Source organism: Periplaneta americana, chromosome 9 (assembly GCF_040183065.1).
Source record: "Periplaneta americana isolate PAMFEO1 chromosome 9, P.americana_PAMFEO1_priV1, whole genome shotgun sequence".
Lineage (NCBI taxonomy): Eukaryota > Metazoa > Arthropoda > Insecta > Blattodea > Blattidae > Periplaneta > Periplaneta americana.
The window spans coordinates 24,066,802-24,085,422 of NC_091125.1; the positions used below are offsets into that span (position 1 = coordinate 24,066,802).

The 18,621-nt window shown below is 34.6% G+C and overlaps 1 protein-coding gene across 1 annotated transcript in view; it reads left to right on the forward strand.

Moving 5' to 3' along the window:
- Nucleotides 1–17,191, forward strand: part of LOC138705824 (toll-like receptor 7) — a 598,894-nt gene extending 581,703 nt beyond the window's left edge. Inside the window, exon 3 of the mRNA XM_069834489.1 lies at nt 15,891–17,191. The gene's annotated coding sequence lies outside the window, so the exon portion shown is untranslated. The remainder of the gene's footprint in view (nt 1–15,890) is intronic.
- The last annotated feature ends 1,430 nt before the right edge of the window (nt 17,192–18,621 follow it).

The window sequence follows — 18,621 nt, forward strand, 5'->3', positions numbered from 1 at the left end:
GGCCTAAAGCTACAGTCTGTGAAAAACATGAGATGAGAAAGAAAATAAGTAATAACAGTAAGGTACCACTGAAATTTTAGGGAGAAAGAAGTTGAAGTTTGAAACCATCAAATAAATGAACCAACCGTGAATTTAAATAAATAATCTTGCGAAAAGCGTTTTTTCTTAAACATTTCTTAAAACACCGGGAATTTGGTAAAACTTTATATTCTAATGGAAGTCAATTGTAATAGGTTGTTAAAAATGCTTAATCTCTTTCGTACCATAAGTTACTGAGCCATTCTGAAAAAAGAATGATATTTGTATGTAACAAGTGCAGCGAAGCACATGGCTAGTTTGCAATATAAAACTCAAATATTCTGAAATCTCTGTATTTTATGTACATTTTATATTCTAGATTTTACCCTTCTAGCTTACACTGTTTTTGAGCTAATTAGATTTGAACAACTGTTACATTTTCATGTTATCATCCTGGCGTTACACAGAAATCTATAGCATACTCGCAGATAGGCGTGTTCACGAAAAAAATAAATAATAATTGAAATGAAAGAATGAAATAGTAAATATCGCCCCAGCACTATTCTTTTATAATTTGTTTCTCACATCCGAAAACGTGTTACTTGAAATTGTATAGGCCAGGAATGCAAAACTGTGCTACAATTGTGGCAGACGTCACAAGCCGGAACACACAACTCATCCCTTCCTTTCAACCCTTCCGTCATTGGACATGGTAGGGAGAGAAGAGATATATATTCATTGTGCTTACGAAACGTCACAGATACGTCATTGAAGGCAGAGGATTGTGGACGGGAAAACAAACTCTTTCGCCATGCTTCCACCCCTCTCTTTCCCAGTTCAGCATCCCTGGTATAGGCGTATGATCCCATATTTTCATCCTTCGCAGAAATTAATTATTTACATAATTTAATATCACTTCGAAATTTCTGAAAACAAAGAATTAGAGCTTAAAATATCCGTACTAATTGCTTCGCACATATAAAATAAATCTCACAATTAGAGAAATAGAGCAAAAATAGACTTCAGTTTTTTTTTCTAAAAATTAATTAATACCTCCAGAATTAAATCTCTAATTAAAACTTTTCGAGACAAATTACTCGTATTTAGGCTTAACAGTATCTAAGAGATTTAATTCATAAAGCCAATGTAATCTTGTTCATTACAGAAAGAGAGCAGAGCAAAAGGAATTAAAATGACATAAGAAGAAACCTGGGTTACAAGAGATTGGGTATAGAGGACGGAATATATATTCCTTAAATCGTGAAATTTTGAGTCAGAATTTGCTCCTTGATAGAAATAATTTTAAAGTTAGGCAAGACTGATATGCATCGCTCTTCATCATAATAGAGATTATCCGCTTTTCACAGTCAGTTGTAAAGATCATTTATGTATTTGACAGAGATATCCTATAAAATAGGCCTATGTTTACTCAACTGTTCGTTTTCATATTATTCTTGGTTTCTTTATAAGTTATATACTGTAGAATTTCATTATATCTTCAAATTTCATTCAATTCTAAGTACGAATACTATATAGAAAGCGAAAAATCATAATGTTTAGAAACAAATAGATCCAAAGTCATGACAGAAATAAATATGTTGTGAGCAAAGGAGAAAGAAAAACTTTTCTTTAAAACTACGTTTTAAGTGTATATTATATGAACCGTTGAGAGCAGAAGTGGTGTAAGTCAAAAATGGGTAATGAAGTTAAAGTAAACTTTCTGTAAAAGACAAAGCACAGTAACAATTAATATTCAATTTATTTAAACTATTAGTAGTCAGTGGATAGCACGAAGGTCATATTAATTGCTACTTTGCGCTGTATTTTACAGAATTTTTACTTTAAATTTCATTACCCAATTTTGAGTTACACCATTTCTGCTCTGAACGGCTCATATTATTTTTTTACGTGTACCTTTCGTCTTTGTAGATATTAGATGTAGAAAATAAACTACATGTTTGTTACCTTTTCACGCGATAATGACTGAACCGATTTCTACGAAAATTGATATGTGAGATTGATTATCTGTTCTTTTGCAAGGTCCTCAAAGGTGATATATTCTGTGATGCCTTCTTAAACAATATTATCTTACGTATTCCGACGAAAGGTATGAGAGAACACAAACTTTTCTATAATATAAATTCAAAAAATCTTTTGCCAATCTCCAGACGCATTCAAAATGCCAACACGCATGGCTGCGAATTCGATCCTTTCAATGCATAGACTTACTCTTGGCAATGACTTATCATTTATGTATTCTTTTAGAAATCATACTTAATTTTCATTATATCATCTTTAGTATTCTCATAGAATAATATATAATAGATTAAGGGAAAATTCTTCCTTTAAGATGGTTTATTTTTATTTTTATCTTTATTTTTTATTTTTATTTTTATGCTTCCATTGACTAACATTACAATTTAATTTACTTATTTTAGATTTTAAATTTTGTATTATTATTATTGTAAATATTAATTCTATTCAAATTTTAATTCTGTATATTCTGTATTATTATATATCACTTGTGCTGGGCTATCATTGGCTATGAGTGTTGACCAGCACATTAATATTGTAATAAATAGCTAAATAAAATAAAAAATATTATTACTATTAAACCTTATTCTATTATTATTATTATTATTATTATTATTATTATTATTATTATTGTTAAGCAATTTTCTTATAAAAGACTTACTGATAACTGGAATATAATTAAGAAACTGAGCTTATGTGTGCTGTTATAGGACAGTTCTCATTGAGACAGGCAATTGCAATGATATCATAATACACAGTGTTAAAAAAGTACATTTTTGTTCTTTTCTGTTTCAAGTGCATTATTAAATACTGTATATTGATCACTAAAAGAATTATTGTATCATTATGTAGGCATACAATATTATTATCTTAAAGTTGAGATAGTAGGACTCTTGTTTTCCACTGTTTCGCATGAGACAACACATAGCATGACAATGAAAATAACGAACATTCACAGCTTACGTGGTATTCGAACCCACTACAGCGATTTTCATGCAGCATAAAACCTTTGCATACATCGCGACCAGCGCAGCGGTCTTTACCTATATGAGAAAATGATGCACAGTCATTTAAAAATGTTGTGTGGAGAGGATTGTAACCGATCAGCTTAAGACCTTGCGGGCAATTAGTGTTGGTTTCATCTTCTCTACTGCTGATGCGTAATATATACTTAGAGAGGCCTTGCCCTTCGCAGGACTTTCACTACTTGTTTGCCAGAATAATGAAGATAATCGCTCCCTAAATACATATTCCACAGACAACTGAAACAGCTTTTTGCGATTGGTAATTTAGGTGCACATATAAAACCATTTGTATCCTGTGCATAAAGTCATGTTCATAGGTGTTGCGGACCTTTTATTTCCACGTATCAAGTTGATCACCTATCCAAACCAATTTTTGTTAGCATACCAATTTAAAAAATAATATGCAATCATTGCCGTCAGCACACAACCGGTATTTTTCAGCTGCATTGATAAAATACATTCGATCCTCTTAAATACAATATGTAGGATCGACTTACCTACATACGGATGCCGGTGAATTGTGTCGCTCTCTGCCTACTGTAGTTAATCTCTCTTTCTCTTAACATACATGTTCTCTGAAAATAGTTTTATTGTTATCGGATCAAATCCCTTTTGTTTTCTCTTTATTCTTCCTGGGAGATGAACCAATCTGTAACAAACTGAACCGAAACAAGTAAGGATGACCTAACTCGTAATATCTGCTGCTGATAATAATGATATCAACAATAAACATTTACTTATTTTTGTTAATATTAACATGTTTATATGTATTTGTTTTTAGTGTGGAGAACATTATTATAGCCTATTATTTATGCGAAGAATACGCAGAAGTTTCGATGCCTTCGGACCGAAAAAAGTAGGCTATAGTAAAATTATTAAATATATTCCTGCAACACGAGTTGCTCTATCATAAGTGACCATAAATTATGCGGAACACTCAAAACTGGACTGCCTATATTTCGTTGTGGACATTATTGCAGCCAGAAAATTTGGCTATTGTTGACACACGATAATCCAAAAATCGTTTTAGTCATAACTTTTAGACATTTTATAATAAACAATAATGGAGATGTTAAAAATTCAGACGAGTGAGGTCCGGAGAACGTGGTGGCCATGGTTTCCATCCTTCCATCCCAACCCCTTTCTATGGAAATATTTCATTTGGGAGTTAACGACCCACGCCAGAAAACTGCAGATGAGTGCTATTTCAATATAAGATTATATTGGCATTGGGATGTTGGAGAAATGCAAATGTTACAAAATATCGAGGTAATTGTATGGGGTTACAGTGGGTGTCTAGAACAGACGGCGTGGTTAGAAATTTCAGAATATTTAATAAACTTACGAAACAGATCAAGGGGATCATGTTCATTCTTATTTGCTAGTTTGGAAGTTTAATCTGCATTTGAATGAGTTTTATATTACTTCCCACGAAAGGGTTTCATCTAGTGAGGTGACAGTACAGCTACAATAGTTTTAACGTGCAGGTGAAGGAAAGTTGAATAAATTAATAATAATAATAATAATAATAATAATAATAATAATAATAATAATAATAATAATAATAATGGACTCTTAGAACGGTAATTAGAATGATCACGAAATGCAATATAATGGAAAGCTGCCCGGATCGAATTTCAGGTGGTGGGGGAGGGGAAGTGGAAATTCATTCCTTAGCTAGAGAACATGTGTGTTTCATTTTGTTTGTCTATGCGCCAGAATGACCACTTGACCAGGAAATCCCGGTATTTGTGTTTGTATTATGTCCGTTCATAATTTATTCTTTGAAGAAAGCCGAAACCGACCGAATGGTATAGTTCATGCAAAGAGATCATATTAGCCTATGGTAATGGTACTGATGGTAGTGGTGCTGGTAATGGCGGTGAAGTACGTACATACATACATACATACATACATACATACATACATACATACATACATACATACATACATACATACATACATACATACATAGACTCAAGCATCACAACAGTCGCAGAGGGAATACACAACTTATTAAATGTCTACAAATTAATTTAAAACACAAAAGAGTTGCTACTAGCAATCTTATGCACATAATGGAGATAAATAACGTGGACATTGCATTTATCCAGGAACCGTATACACTACAGAACAAAGTCGCAGGAATCACCAGGAAATACAGAATCTTCTCACAAGGAGAAAACAGAATAAGAGCGGCCGTACTTCTTGCAAATGAAGGAATAGATGGGGTGCTACTAAATCAGCTATCTGACGAAGATGTGGCAGTTGTAGAAATATTATATAATGATTACAAATTCTACGCAGTTAGCATGTATATGGACATTACAACAGATATCAACAACGACTTCGCAAAATTGGACAAAATATTAGAAGATACGAAAGATGTTGGAATAATATTTTCCATAGACAGTAACTCCAGGTCAGCGGTATGGCACGACAATAATACTAACATAAGAGGCAGACAAGTTGAAGACTATTTGAGCTCAAAACAATTATATGTAATGAATGAAGTTAGTGAATTCACCACATTTGAGAGCAACACAGGAAAGAGCAATATTGATCTTACAATAACAAATGACAAACTAGTATCCAAAGTGAATGAATGGAAGTGTGGAGAAGAAGAAAGTTGCTCAGACCATCGATTTATTACTTTCAATATAAGCAATCATAAATATTATAATGAGGAAACCTTTCTGGGTACAAAATACATAATAAAAGAGGGCCAACTCGAGAATTTCAGTAATAAGATACAAAGAGAATTTTCAAAACGAATACAAAATAAAGCAGATATTAACACAACCGAAGACCTTGACGAGGAACTAAGCAAAATCGCCAACGAAGAAACCAATACAGAAAAACTAGTACGGGAGTATGAAGAAGTCATCACAACAGTATGCAGAATGTGTTTCAGAACATCAAATTCAGCACGAAAATTAACCCATAGGAAAACAATTCCATGGTGGACAGACGAGTTAACGATTCTGCGGAAGAAAACAAATGCAACGAGAAGGCGATATCAGAAAACCAAATACAACCAAGAGTTAAGAGAAGAACGAAGGTATCAGTATCTGGAAGCCAAAAGGGAGTATGAAAGAACAATGACTAAGGAAAAAATAAACTCCTGGAAACGGTATTGTAGTCTAACACCATCAAGCAACCCATGGAACGAGGTTTATCGCATAGCATCCGGGAAAACAAGAAAACCCATACCGTTGACAACTCTGAAAAAACCAGATGGCTCTCTTACATCCAGTCTAAAAGAAACATTACAACACATGATAGACTACTTCGTACCAGAAGATGAAGAAGCAGCTGATAACAACTACCATAAACAAGTAAGAGAGACAAACAGAATACCATTAAAAACACAAGATGATGTCGACTTCTCAGAACAAGAAATCAGGCGAATTATTGAAAAAATGGACCCGAATAAATCACCAGGAGATGACGGCATAACTAGCAAGGTTTTACTTCAAGTAGCCAAAATTTTACCGAGATACGTGACAGCCATTTACAATAATTGCCTCAGACAAGCTTACTTTCCTGAACAATGGAAGAAAGCAAGATTACTTCCTATTATAAAGCCAGGTAAAGACGCCAGCATCGAGGTCACAAAATTTAGACCGATAAGCCTCTTAAATACAATTGGGAAAGTGCTCGAAAAACTACTAATAGACAGAATAATGCATCATATCCAAACCAAAAACTTGATGAATGGCAATCAGTTTGGCTTCACCCCACAACGAAGTACTGTGGACGCTGCAATGGCACTAAAAGATTGTGTAGAAGAAAGTCTAAGGCAAAACCAGTACTTGGTGCTTGTTAGTCTTGACATCCAGGGTGCCTTCGATTCAGCTTGGTGGCCGAGTATCATGCAAGCTTTGAGGAAATTCCATTGTCCACGTAACTTGTACAAACTCACAGATAATTATTTCAGCCAAAGAGCAGCAATATTAGCGGCAAACAACATCAAACCCGAGAAGAAAGTAAGTAAAGGCTGCCCTCAAGGATCGTGTTGCGGACCGGGATTCTGGAATATACAGTACGACTCATTACTCAGCCTAGAGTACACCGCAAACACAAAGGTTATAGCATTCGCAGATGACCTCATCGTGATAACAAGGGGGAAAACGATTCTGGAAGCTGAAAATTATGCCAATCTTGAAATGAAAAAGATAGCAGCATGGGCTATAAAGAACAAAACCAAATTTAATGAGCAGAAGTCGAAGACGATGCTAATAACACGAAGGAAACGAAGGGAACAAAAAAGATATACACATCTTTCTCAACAACAAGGAACTACAACAAACCGACGAGATTAAATATCTTGGAATTATCATTGACAAGAGATTTAGATTCAACGAACATATTAAATATGTAACAGAAAGATGCACAAGCCTGATTAATGCCCTTTCCAAAACCGCCAAGATAAATTGGGGTCTTAAACACAAAGCATTAAGAACCATATATAAAGGTGCAATCCTGCCCTTGTTATCGTATGGGGCTCCTGTTTGGCTAGATGCCTTGGAAAGGAATTACAACGTCAAAAAACTGAACCAAGTGCAGAGGCTAATAAACATACGTATTGCAAAGGCATTTCGAACCACCTCATATGAAGCATTATGCGTTGTTACTGGACTCACTCCCATTTTGTTCAAGATAGAGGAAATAGTAAACTTGTACTTTGCAAAAACAAGACATAAGTACGATGGTCTAAATCTTGACTACATAATACAGCACAAGAACTGGATACACCCTGCAGAACTCATCGACATAAAAGAAACAGAACAAAATACAGAATATACGTATGAAATATACACGGATGGCAGTAAAAGTGAACGTGGAGTTGGAGCAGGAGTAGCAATATTTCAGAGTAATGAACTAATCCAACAACTAAGATTCAGATTAGACAATAAATGTTCAAATAACCAAGCTGAACAACTTGCTATCATGAAAACGTTAGACAATATAAAACGACTAAGAACAATAGGTGAAAGACCATTAGACGAAAGACGAATAGCCATCTACACTGATAGTAAAATTACTCTGGACTCTCTAAGGAATGGAAGCAACCACAACAACCTAATTGAAGGCATCCGAACGAATCTACGGCTGGTGGAGAACGACAGATGGCTAGTGGACTTCGGATGGGTCAAGGCTCATGTGGGGAACTACGGTAACGAACTGGCAGATCGTCTAGCGAAGCAGGCAGCGAGTGACGTCGATCTACAGATCTGTTACGACAAGGTCCCGATGAGTGAAGTAAGGAACCAGCTAGCGGTCATATCCAAAGGAAAATGGGAAAGTGAATGGTCAACTACTTCCAAAGGTACTCTAACCAAGGCGTTCTTCCCTAGTGTCCAAGATAGACTGAAATTGAAGATAGAAGTAACTCCTAACTTGACGACTCTGTTGACCGGACATGGAAGACTCAACGCATATTTTCATCGATTTAAAATCAAGAATAGTGCGACATGTGTCTGTGGGGATGGGGATCAGACAGTGGATCATATCATTTATGACTGTACGAAATTAGGAAAGGAAAGAAGAACACTAATCCAGTCTATACATAAATGTGGTGGAAAGTGGCCTGTGGACAAGACAAAATTAGTGAAAAGTTATGTAAAATATTTATAAAGTTTGCAAATAGTATAGACTTTGAACAACTACAGTAGGCTGGCTAGTATATAAGGATGTTATTTGGGAAGATAGGTTAAAAGTCATAATTAAGTGATAAGGGTCAAAAATAGGTTACTTACATTCTGTAAATAAGCTACAATATTAGAGGGTATAATTTATCTGAAAGTAGGCTGATCAAGAGATAGTAAATATGTAAATACTGTAAATATTTTAATGCTAGAATATGTAAATAGATTCTTGTACTTCATAGGTTAGGAATAGGAAAATAAGTTAGATTAAGAAGTACCAATATTATCTTGGCAGTTACACATAGTAGATGAACTACACTAGTCCATATTTAATCTAGAATGGCAACATAATAATATATAATGTAAATGGATTATGTACTTGAAGGTAAACCTAGGCATGTAGTATTACTTTCCATTTGTAATGGAACATGCTGCTCAAAAAAGGAATACATACATACATACATACATACATACATACATACATACATACATACATACATACATACATACATACATACATACATACATACATAGGCTACATAAGTGTTCTACCCAAGGGCAGGTCTTTCACTGCAAATCTTGCATTCTCCATTCTTTCTTATTTTCTGCCTTCCTCTTAGTCTCCGCATATGATCTATATATCTTTATGTCGTCTATCATTTGATATCTTCTTTTGCCCCGGACTCTTCTGCCGTTCACCATACCTTCCAGTGCGTCCTTCAGTAGGCAGTTTCTCCTGAGCTAGTAACCTAACCAATTCCTTTTTCTCTTACTGATCAGTTTCAGCATCATTCTTTCTTCACCCACTCTTTCTAACACAGCTTATTCTGTCTGTTCATTTCACACGCTTCATTCTTCTCTGTATCCACATTTCAAATGCTTCTATTCGCTTCACTTCACTTCGTCGTAATGACCATGTTTCTGCCCCATACAATATCACACTCCATACAAAGCATTTCACTAGTCTCTTCCTTAGTTCTTTCTCCAGAGATCCGCAGAAGATGCTCGTTTTTCTATTAAAAGCTCCCTGAAATTGACTTAACATATTGGGAATTAATTTAATGGCTTTCCCAAGAACCAATGAAATGTTTCATGGAAAAACAATTCTTTTTTCTCGAAAAGAAAGCAAAAACTAGCATAATTGTGGTAAACTTTTTGGTTTGAAATATCTCTCTAAAATTAACGACATTATTTACTGTTCACTCTGTATATGCAATGCCATTTCGTCGACTCAACATATTATGTAGTAGGCCTACATCCCCTAATTTCATTGACTCACAGTGCGGTCTGCTCCCGAATCCCATATCTTTCACCAAACCATCATGATTTTTTTTACTAATGCGGTTACTTGACTGTCCGTCATTCACCCATATGAAGCCAGTTGTGTAGATCAATTTACCGATGGAGTCGTTCCCCCAGGGTGCGCCATAGGAGGCTGGTCTACGCTACACCAGCAATGAGATGAGATGAGGTGATTGAGATTTGTTGGGTTGCCACATGGTAACCGGAGCTCCCGGACCTGGACCACGGGCTATCCCAATACAAATAAATCGGGAGTATGCCGGAGTCGAGCCCGGGGCCACAGATTTATAAGACCAGTGCTCTAGCCACTAGACTACCGTGCGCCTCCAAACCATTATCATATTGACTCCCATTAACTGCTGTGATTAGTTGAAAATAATCCAAAATAAATAAGCTCACAAACTATAGGCCTATATTTAATACTAGTAGGAACAAAATCAAAGATCGTAGTCATGCAGCTACTAAACGATACATTACCTAGAAATAGGCCTACTGTAACTAAACTTAATGTTTATTACTATATAATGAAATACAGCCTTCGCTCAGCTGTTGAATACGAGTAACATAAACTGCAGATGTGTCGAATGTCTTTTCATGGAATTGTTAACAAAGAGAGACTTATGTTGAAGTGGATGTAAGTTAGGATTTCGTTTCGACATTTGGTTGTCGCGTGCATGCCTGGTTCAATTAGCATCACTAAGCAAATTTTGAAGGTATATATCATCATTCATCATATTTAAGCTATGTTTGACATACCACGAACACAATTTTCTGTTTTTTATTTCGTCATCCCCCCTCCTATACTACCTTATCCTGGAGCATCATTATATTATTTCAGAGGATATTACTGCCCAACAAAATTTGTAAAATGTCATCTACCGTTGTAACATAATCCTATTAATGGAAAAGAGCTCTGCATGTTCTAATTAAGTTCCAACAGGACGATGTAACTACTACGAAAAGAGAACTTTTCCGTATGGGAGATATGAGAGTAGGCTGCTATTTGTGGAAAAAGGTTCATTTTATAAGAACAATATTAGCGAAACCACGCTAATTTTTCTATAATCTCTTTCGCATTCAATTTCATTCCTAATACAAAATACTTTGTTTAATTCTTGCAACTTTTATAATAGGTAATGTGGGTTATGCATAAGGAAATATGAAACGTTTTTTAGACATAATGATATTTGAAACTTTAGTACAGTAGTATAGTATATATTTATTTAACCTGGTAGAGATAAAGATTAATCTTGCACAGAATAGGGACCGATGGCGGGCTTATGTGAGGGCGGCAATGAACCTACGGGTTCCTTAAAAACCATTTGTAAGTAAGTAAGTAAGAGATAAGGACATTAAGTCTTCTCTTCCCCTCTACCAGGGGATTACAATTACAATATTAAGAATACAATTACAATTATAATTACAATTAATATTAAATTTACAATTACAATAAAAGTCAAAACACTAAAAGATTACCTGATTAATAGACGCTAGACAATTTATTATAGAAGTTAAGAACAAAGAATTTTTTTTTTTTTTACGGAAGTACAAATTAAACCTAGAATAATAAAATTATATAGTGATGAAATTACCGGATATTGAAATATTTTATGATAGAATAAGATAATTATTTACAAGAAGACACGTCTGAACGAGTCTCAATGACTGACCAAGTGCCTAGTAATTTTGCGTTTGAATTCAATTTTATTTCGACAGATCCTGATGATAGCAAGTAGCGAATTCGAGAATCTTTTAGATTTTTAAGATATTTTGAAAGCATAATCTCATCTTACCTATAGAGAAATGTTTGTGAAATACCGGTAATTTTAACAAAGTCCCCATTTAAAGGTTTTAAATAGTCTATTTATTTTGTAATTTACTTTTCCCTTTAGAATCACATAGGCCTACTTACAATATTATTAATATTTTATAAATTAAATTTTTGTGACTGACTTGTGATGTTTTCTCTAGAAAACCTTCAATTACTATAAAACATATATTTTTATTATTGTCATTAAGTTTATATATTTCACTTACCGTTCTCCTTCATTTCCGCACTTATTTCTTTCCTACACTTCCACACTACATTCTTATTGCTATGGTACTTGACTTTTATCCCATATTGTAATTTTATTATAAACAGCAGCAATTAAAACATCACTATCCATTTTACTCTCTCCTGTGTACCGACATATAGATTGCAGTCTTCAACAACCAGCGAGCAGGAATTAACGATTCATTCTGTTAAACTTGTACGAGCTTGTTGCTTGAGTCAACAAGTACGAACCTGTATCCTTTCTGTATCCTAGCTAACATGCAGAACTTCTTGGCTCGGGTAAGCACTTGTCGGTGCCGGCAACCTGAAAGCGGGAAACCTGCTTTTTTGTGTGCTTCTCTATCATCTTTTATCCCCACCATTCACTTCATCACTCACAGCCATAACCACAATAATTATTCTTCCAACGTGTTCCCAAATTTTCAAATTGCTTCTGCTACGGTGTTGCTCAAGGTTTCAACGCGCGCATTAACTATGATAAGAATTAATATTGTTGAAGTGCTCCCACTTTATAAATAACGGTATTGTATGGCACTGTTTGTTACTACCGGATAATTTAAAATTTATTCAGTATTTCCGAGAAAACCTCGCTCGCAATTCACAGGCGGGAAATGTGGAAGCGCACTTGACAGAACCTCGTGGGACAGTCGAGAGAGAATTGCTGTTCTGTGAAGGTCTTACGGAAATCGTTAGTAGTTTCAGATTAGAGAACATTTGATAAACTTTAATGTGATATGTTAGAGATATCCGTGGAAATGAAGTGAGTTACCTTGTATTTCAGTCTGCTCAACTTTATAGTGAAGTTGAAAAATTTTCCTCCTTGATTTCAGTATAAACATCTGCATATATTTAATTATTCCAGTTTTATAGGAATATTCTTGTATTTTGTTCTAATTAAAATAAATGATAATGAAACTAAACTACGATTGAAATACTATCACCTAATTCTTGCTAAAACCTCTTTTTATTTTATTTAAAAATATTCCGGATTAAATTTCACGTTCCTAATTGAGACAGGGAAATCAAAAACTCTCAAACTCCAATAAACCAAATTTTACAGGAAAGAGAAAAAACTTATTATTTCTCTTACTACCTTAAAAATTATACATTTACCTATTAATATTGTGTAAAATAAAATTAAATACTTCAAAAGCTAAATTTTTACATTATTTACGCTAAAATTTGAAATAAACACTGCTCGAGTTAGTGGTTTTCCACTGCGTATGAATTAAGAAAAGTGAATAAATGTGAGCCATGTGAAGAAAAAAAGATAAGTATATCATAATTCCCTTACGAGACATTGGAATATACGAGAAAATGGAAGTTTAGTATTAAGATTAACATTGCTACATTTCTTTGAATTTCAAATATATGAAACATAAAATCACAAATTACATAAAGCACATCAAAATACACAAATAAAACCACAAACAATATTAAAATGTTAACACAGTCTCATTCATGTTAAAAACTCTGTTTTTTCTCTCACTCTCATGTTCTTCCTGTGCATCTAGATTATTTACTGTCCGCAAACAAAGTTTAGTAATTCATCCTACTTTCCTCAGAAATAAACTGCATTAAATTTTTGCAAGTCCTTTTGCTTTCTTCTTTCAGTGGCAATGCTGAATAATTGTACTTTAGTTGACTGAGGAATGATGCATCTGTATTGAGTTTCTGGAAGTTAGTCGACTCGATATTGTGTCTTTAATAGTCTTACTTACATGGATTTCATAGATTTTTTGTGACTTTCTGAATACCGTATCGTATCATTTTACTCAGCTGGTTGAGCGATAGTGTTGCCACCTACCGGGAAATTAAGTTTGGAAAGCAAAAACGCTCTTATTCCATGGAGTAAGTGGAGTTCTGACTTCCACGAGTTTTAAAACAGCCCCCCGAATGCAGATGATTGTCGAAATTAGTGTATTCTTGCCTTCCACGCATGCGAGACAAACTAAAAAGCATCATCCAGCCTATAACTCAATTTTGTCAAAAATTGGAGTTAGTGGGTTTTTGATCTCAGTTGTACAAGCTCTCTGTAGCATTGTATGACATTTCTTAATTTGTAGGTATGTCGTTTAAGTTTACGTGATTTATTAAGAGCAGTGATGAATTGCAAGAATAGCCAGGGAGAAAATTTTCACTAAAAATATTAATGTTGTTTTTTTTAATATAAGTTAACTAGTCTAAATCAGATATTGCACATCTTATGTTACAAGAAAAGTGAGAAACCTCAGATCTTTTTCCGTGGAAAATGAGAGAGTGTGCTAACCTCGGTTAAACTTTTTGGAAGGACTTGCTGATGCTCAGTACCGCATAGTTTCAACGTGTCAACGAACACATTCTTTTTACTTCTACAGGGACATCATTTTATTTTTTACTTCAATTTTTATTGTACCTGAGTTTTTGAATGTACTTCACTCCCACCCCTTCTACTAATGAAGTTCCATACAGAATCAAGGCCGCATATAGTAAACAGCACTGAGTTAGTGAGCATAGTACGTTCCAGAAATATGTTCGCGTTTTCTAGTGACGAAAGAGCTTTCAATATTGAATCATAGTCTCGCACAGGTACTGTCAGTTTGCCTAAGTCGCATCCCGATTTCCCCCCACCTGCTTCTGTTCGCCCCTCTGTAAAAGCTGGGCTGTCTTAGCTCTTTTCTGAAAACATTAATTTCTGTTAGGAATTGGACGTTTACGTAATATTATACAACTGTTTAAAATAACTTAAATAAAAGGGCCTCGTTAAGTAATTAGCTGTCACGTGATTTCCCCCCTTTCTACGATCCTGCGGCATAACCACTTGGACGGAGAGTAGATAGCATGTCTGAGTAATTTTATCAGTTCGGGTCGGGCAGAAGTGAAGATTGAATTTACAGTACGTAAGATACTCTTTTATAGAGTAGATACAGAATTATTTTATTTTATTGGGTTATTTTACGACGTTGTATCAATATCTAGGTTATTTAGCGTCTGAATGAAATGAAGGTGATAATGCCGGTGAAATGAGTCCGGGGTCCAGCACCGAAATTTACCCAGCATTTGCTCATATTGGGTTGAGCGAAAACCCCGGAAAAAACCTCAACCAGGTAACTTGCCCTGACCGGGATTCGAACCCGGGCCACCTGGTTTCGCGGCCAGACGCGCTGACCGTTACTCCACAGGTGTGGACGGTACAGAATTATTTCAACATGAGTTAGTACGAAGGACGAAACTGGTAATTGGAATTAGGTGCAATAGTCTATAGTGCGATAATATGCAAAAAAGAACTAAAACCTGTATCGAAATGAACTGCCGCCATTTTCAAAAATGTGTTTAAATATTCATATTATGATTATTTTTTCAATTTAATTTCTTTCTCTATATTGTACGCTAATGTGCTGTAGACAGTACAATATACACTGCATAATGAATACGTTCGCATAGACAGCTCAGTTAGTGAGTAAAAACACTTATTCTTAATACAGTACTGTATTTTGATTAAACAAAAACCTAATGGAAATTATCGAACTCAAAATCACGATATTTCCTAGTTTACGTAAATGGATGAACTACTTTTCTTCCCTCCTATACCTAGTAGAGTGATTTGTTTGTGTTTTACGCCAGTATCATCGAACTACAGTCATGGAAGGGGATAGCAAACTGTCTTTCCGGTTCTCTAAAAGTATAGCCAGGTTAATATTAAAAGTGTTAGTAAAAATAAAATGATGTCCCTGTATATTATCTTTGTAGCTATCATATAATGAGCCGTAGTCCAACACGCATTTCCTTATTTAATGACAGTTGGGTCTCGTCTTTTTGTTGCAGGCAGGGAGGACTGCTGGAACGCAGGACCCGTCAGCCGTGGTGCCGAGTCCTGAGGACGGTGGCCAGCCAAGCGTCACTCTGCAGCGCGGAGCCCTCTTCTCGCAGCCGGATATGGTGATGGAGACGCGAGTCGCAGACTTATAATATACATGCAAGCTGCTGTACCATCGCTTCTAATGTGCAACAATGGGCTCGTTATGATGGAATGATTACATCTATCTTAAATCATCGGGAAGGGTGGGGGAGGTCTTCGTATCTTGTTCGCTAAAGGAACTGAGACATTAAGTCGACGGCAGCCGTTGTATCTTGTGGCTTGTATAAGACCGTTCCTTGGCTTTTTTTGTTGTTGTTATTTTGTTAATGAATCTCGAAGTTGGATCGTGACACTCGAATAAGGAACAAGCTTTCTTTCGCAATGTGCACGATTAGAAGAGAATGTGGTGATCGACATTTATTTGAAGGGGAAAGAATTGATAACGAAGCATGCATTAAAATATGTATCAAAAGGCCTATAGACGTTTTTCAGATTTCCGTGATATTTAAAAATACAGATATTTTAAAGTGATTTCCAAGTCATGACTTACATGTGTGTTTTATAGTGTGAACGACGGGAGAAAATGTGTGGTGAGTAACTGTTATAAATGAATAGATAAAAAAAAAGGTAAAAATCCGGTCTTCCGTAATGTAAGAAGCTCCGAGTGAAAATGGAAAATATGGCAATGTAGCTGATAATAACAGCAGCTTCTTCTATTTCTCTTCATTTCCTGTACATACATAAACTTAAATATTTTTCCTTTAGTTCTCCGTCGATGAATGTGTGAGAAATGCAGTGCGAAACTTGTGACTTAAGCGTAACTACACTGTGACACGTAATCTTGAAGCATCTTCTCTCCATTCTGGATAAAGACGCAAGTCATTTTTATTTTATTTTGTGTTATAATTTTTTTTCTGCATGTCTTGTCAACCCGTCCATGTGAAATGAATCGATAAAACATAGATGGAGACAATGATATTCGTTCACAGTTGTGATGTAACAACAGTATTGCATGTAAACTATTATATATTATAATTCCCACCCGAACATCTTTTTCAAATTAGTTTCTGGTGGGTTCAACCTTATCAGTGAAGAGATGTTAAAGAATAAAATTAAAAAAAAATCATGTACGATAACTAGTCAGCAAAGTTTTGTTTTCTCCCTCGCTTTTATATAATGAAAACATGCATTCATAAAGTTTATGAACGGTGCTGCCAGTGTTGTAAATAAATTATTATTAATAAACCACTTTTTGAAACGAAAATCATTTCTTGTACTTTTATTTACATGAAAAAACACATGGGTGAATGTATTCAAACCTATTCCTATTTTGTTGTGTAATATGCTAAACCCTGCTTTTTCCTTCCATACAGTATTTCTGAAAAGTGGCAACAGGATCAAGTCAGGATTCCGATTTTCACGGAACAGATTCGATTTCGACCTTGTTGTCCCGCGTCCAGATTTTTGGGGCTACTATAATTTAATTCACTTAAGTAATTTTCCCCGTATTATCACATATAATATATTTGAATATTTGAATGTTCTTCTTTATGTGGCACATGTAGCCTACTTATAAGCAGAAAGAAATCTGGCTCCAATGTCATAAAATCATCAGAAAGTTATTTTTTTTATGAAAATACTATTTCCTGTGATCAGAAGAACTTCGGTTTCTCTGAAAACAGTCTTGTACAGAAACTTGAATCATTATCATTAAAATGAAAAAGTAAAATTTCTTTAAAAAACATTCAAGAAGCAACTATTGTACTACGATTTAGTGCCAATTTGAATGCTGTGTTTGTAATTTATAGTGTTTTAAAAACATATTGCCCAAAGTTTTAGATGGAGAAGGGGACAACTAGAGTGTGAGCATGAATTTGGTTGGAATTCTTAAGCGGTGTAATTTGCCTGCCTTTGCAGATGTCATATTATGAGCCTTGGCATTTATCACCTAATTAGGGTTGCCGACTCTGGTAAATAAAATTACCGACCATTTTACACACATAAGTTTAGATAAATTATAATAAGTACAGAATCTGCTATACATTATGATCAAAAATAAATAAATAAATAAATAAAATAATAATAATAATAATAATAATAATTATTATTATTATTATTATTATTATTATTATTATTATTATTATTATTATTATTATTATTATTATTAGAGAAAATTCTTGGTCCAGTGTTCCAAAATTAACTTTTTAATTTTCTATTTGGAGCTTGATACCACAGCCTTAAGAACTTCTTTTTTTCCTGCTATAAAGTGGTTAAATTATACACAGCTAAATTTGACATTTTTCCCGGTAAAATGTTCAGCATTTACTATTTCCACACTTAAATGATTCCTCACATTATTTCACAAGATATTCATGATACTGAATACACTCTTCACAAAAGAATTGCTTGTAGGAAAAGCAAACACGTGTTCAACTACCATTTTTATTTGTGGAGATTTCTCTCGGGCATCCTTATCTTGAAAATATTTACACTATTTTATAAAACTTGTCAAATGTGCATCTTTCACAAAGGTATAATAAGCATAGTTCATCATAGAGTATACTAGCCTTAGGTTTTGTCTAATACCTAAATTTATTTCACTTTCGGTGTACAATCATAAAGTATTTAGGCTGAAGAATACTTTAAAATTCCCATATTATCTTTAGCTGCTCTGAATTAAGGATTAAAATGTCCCAA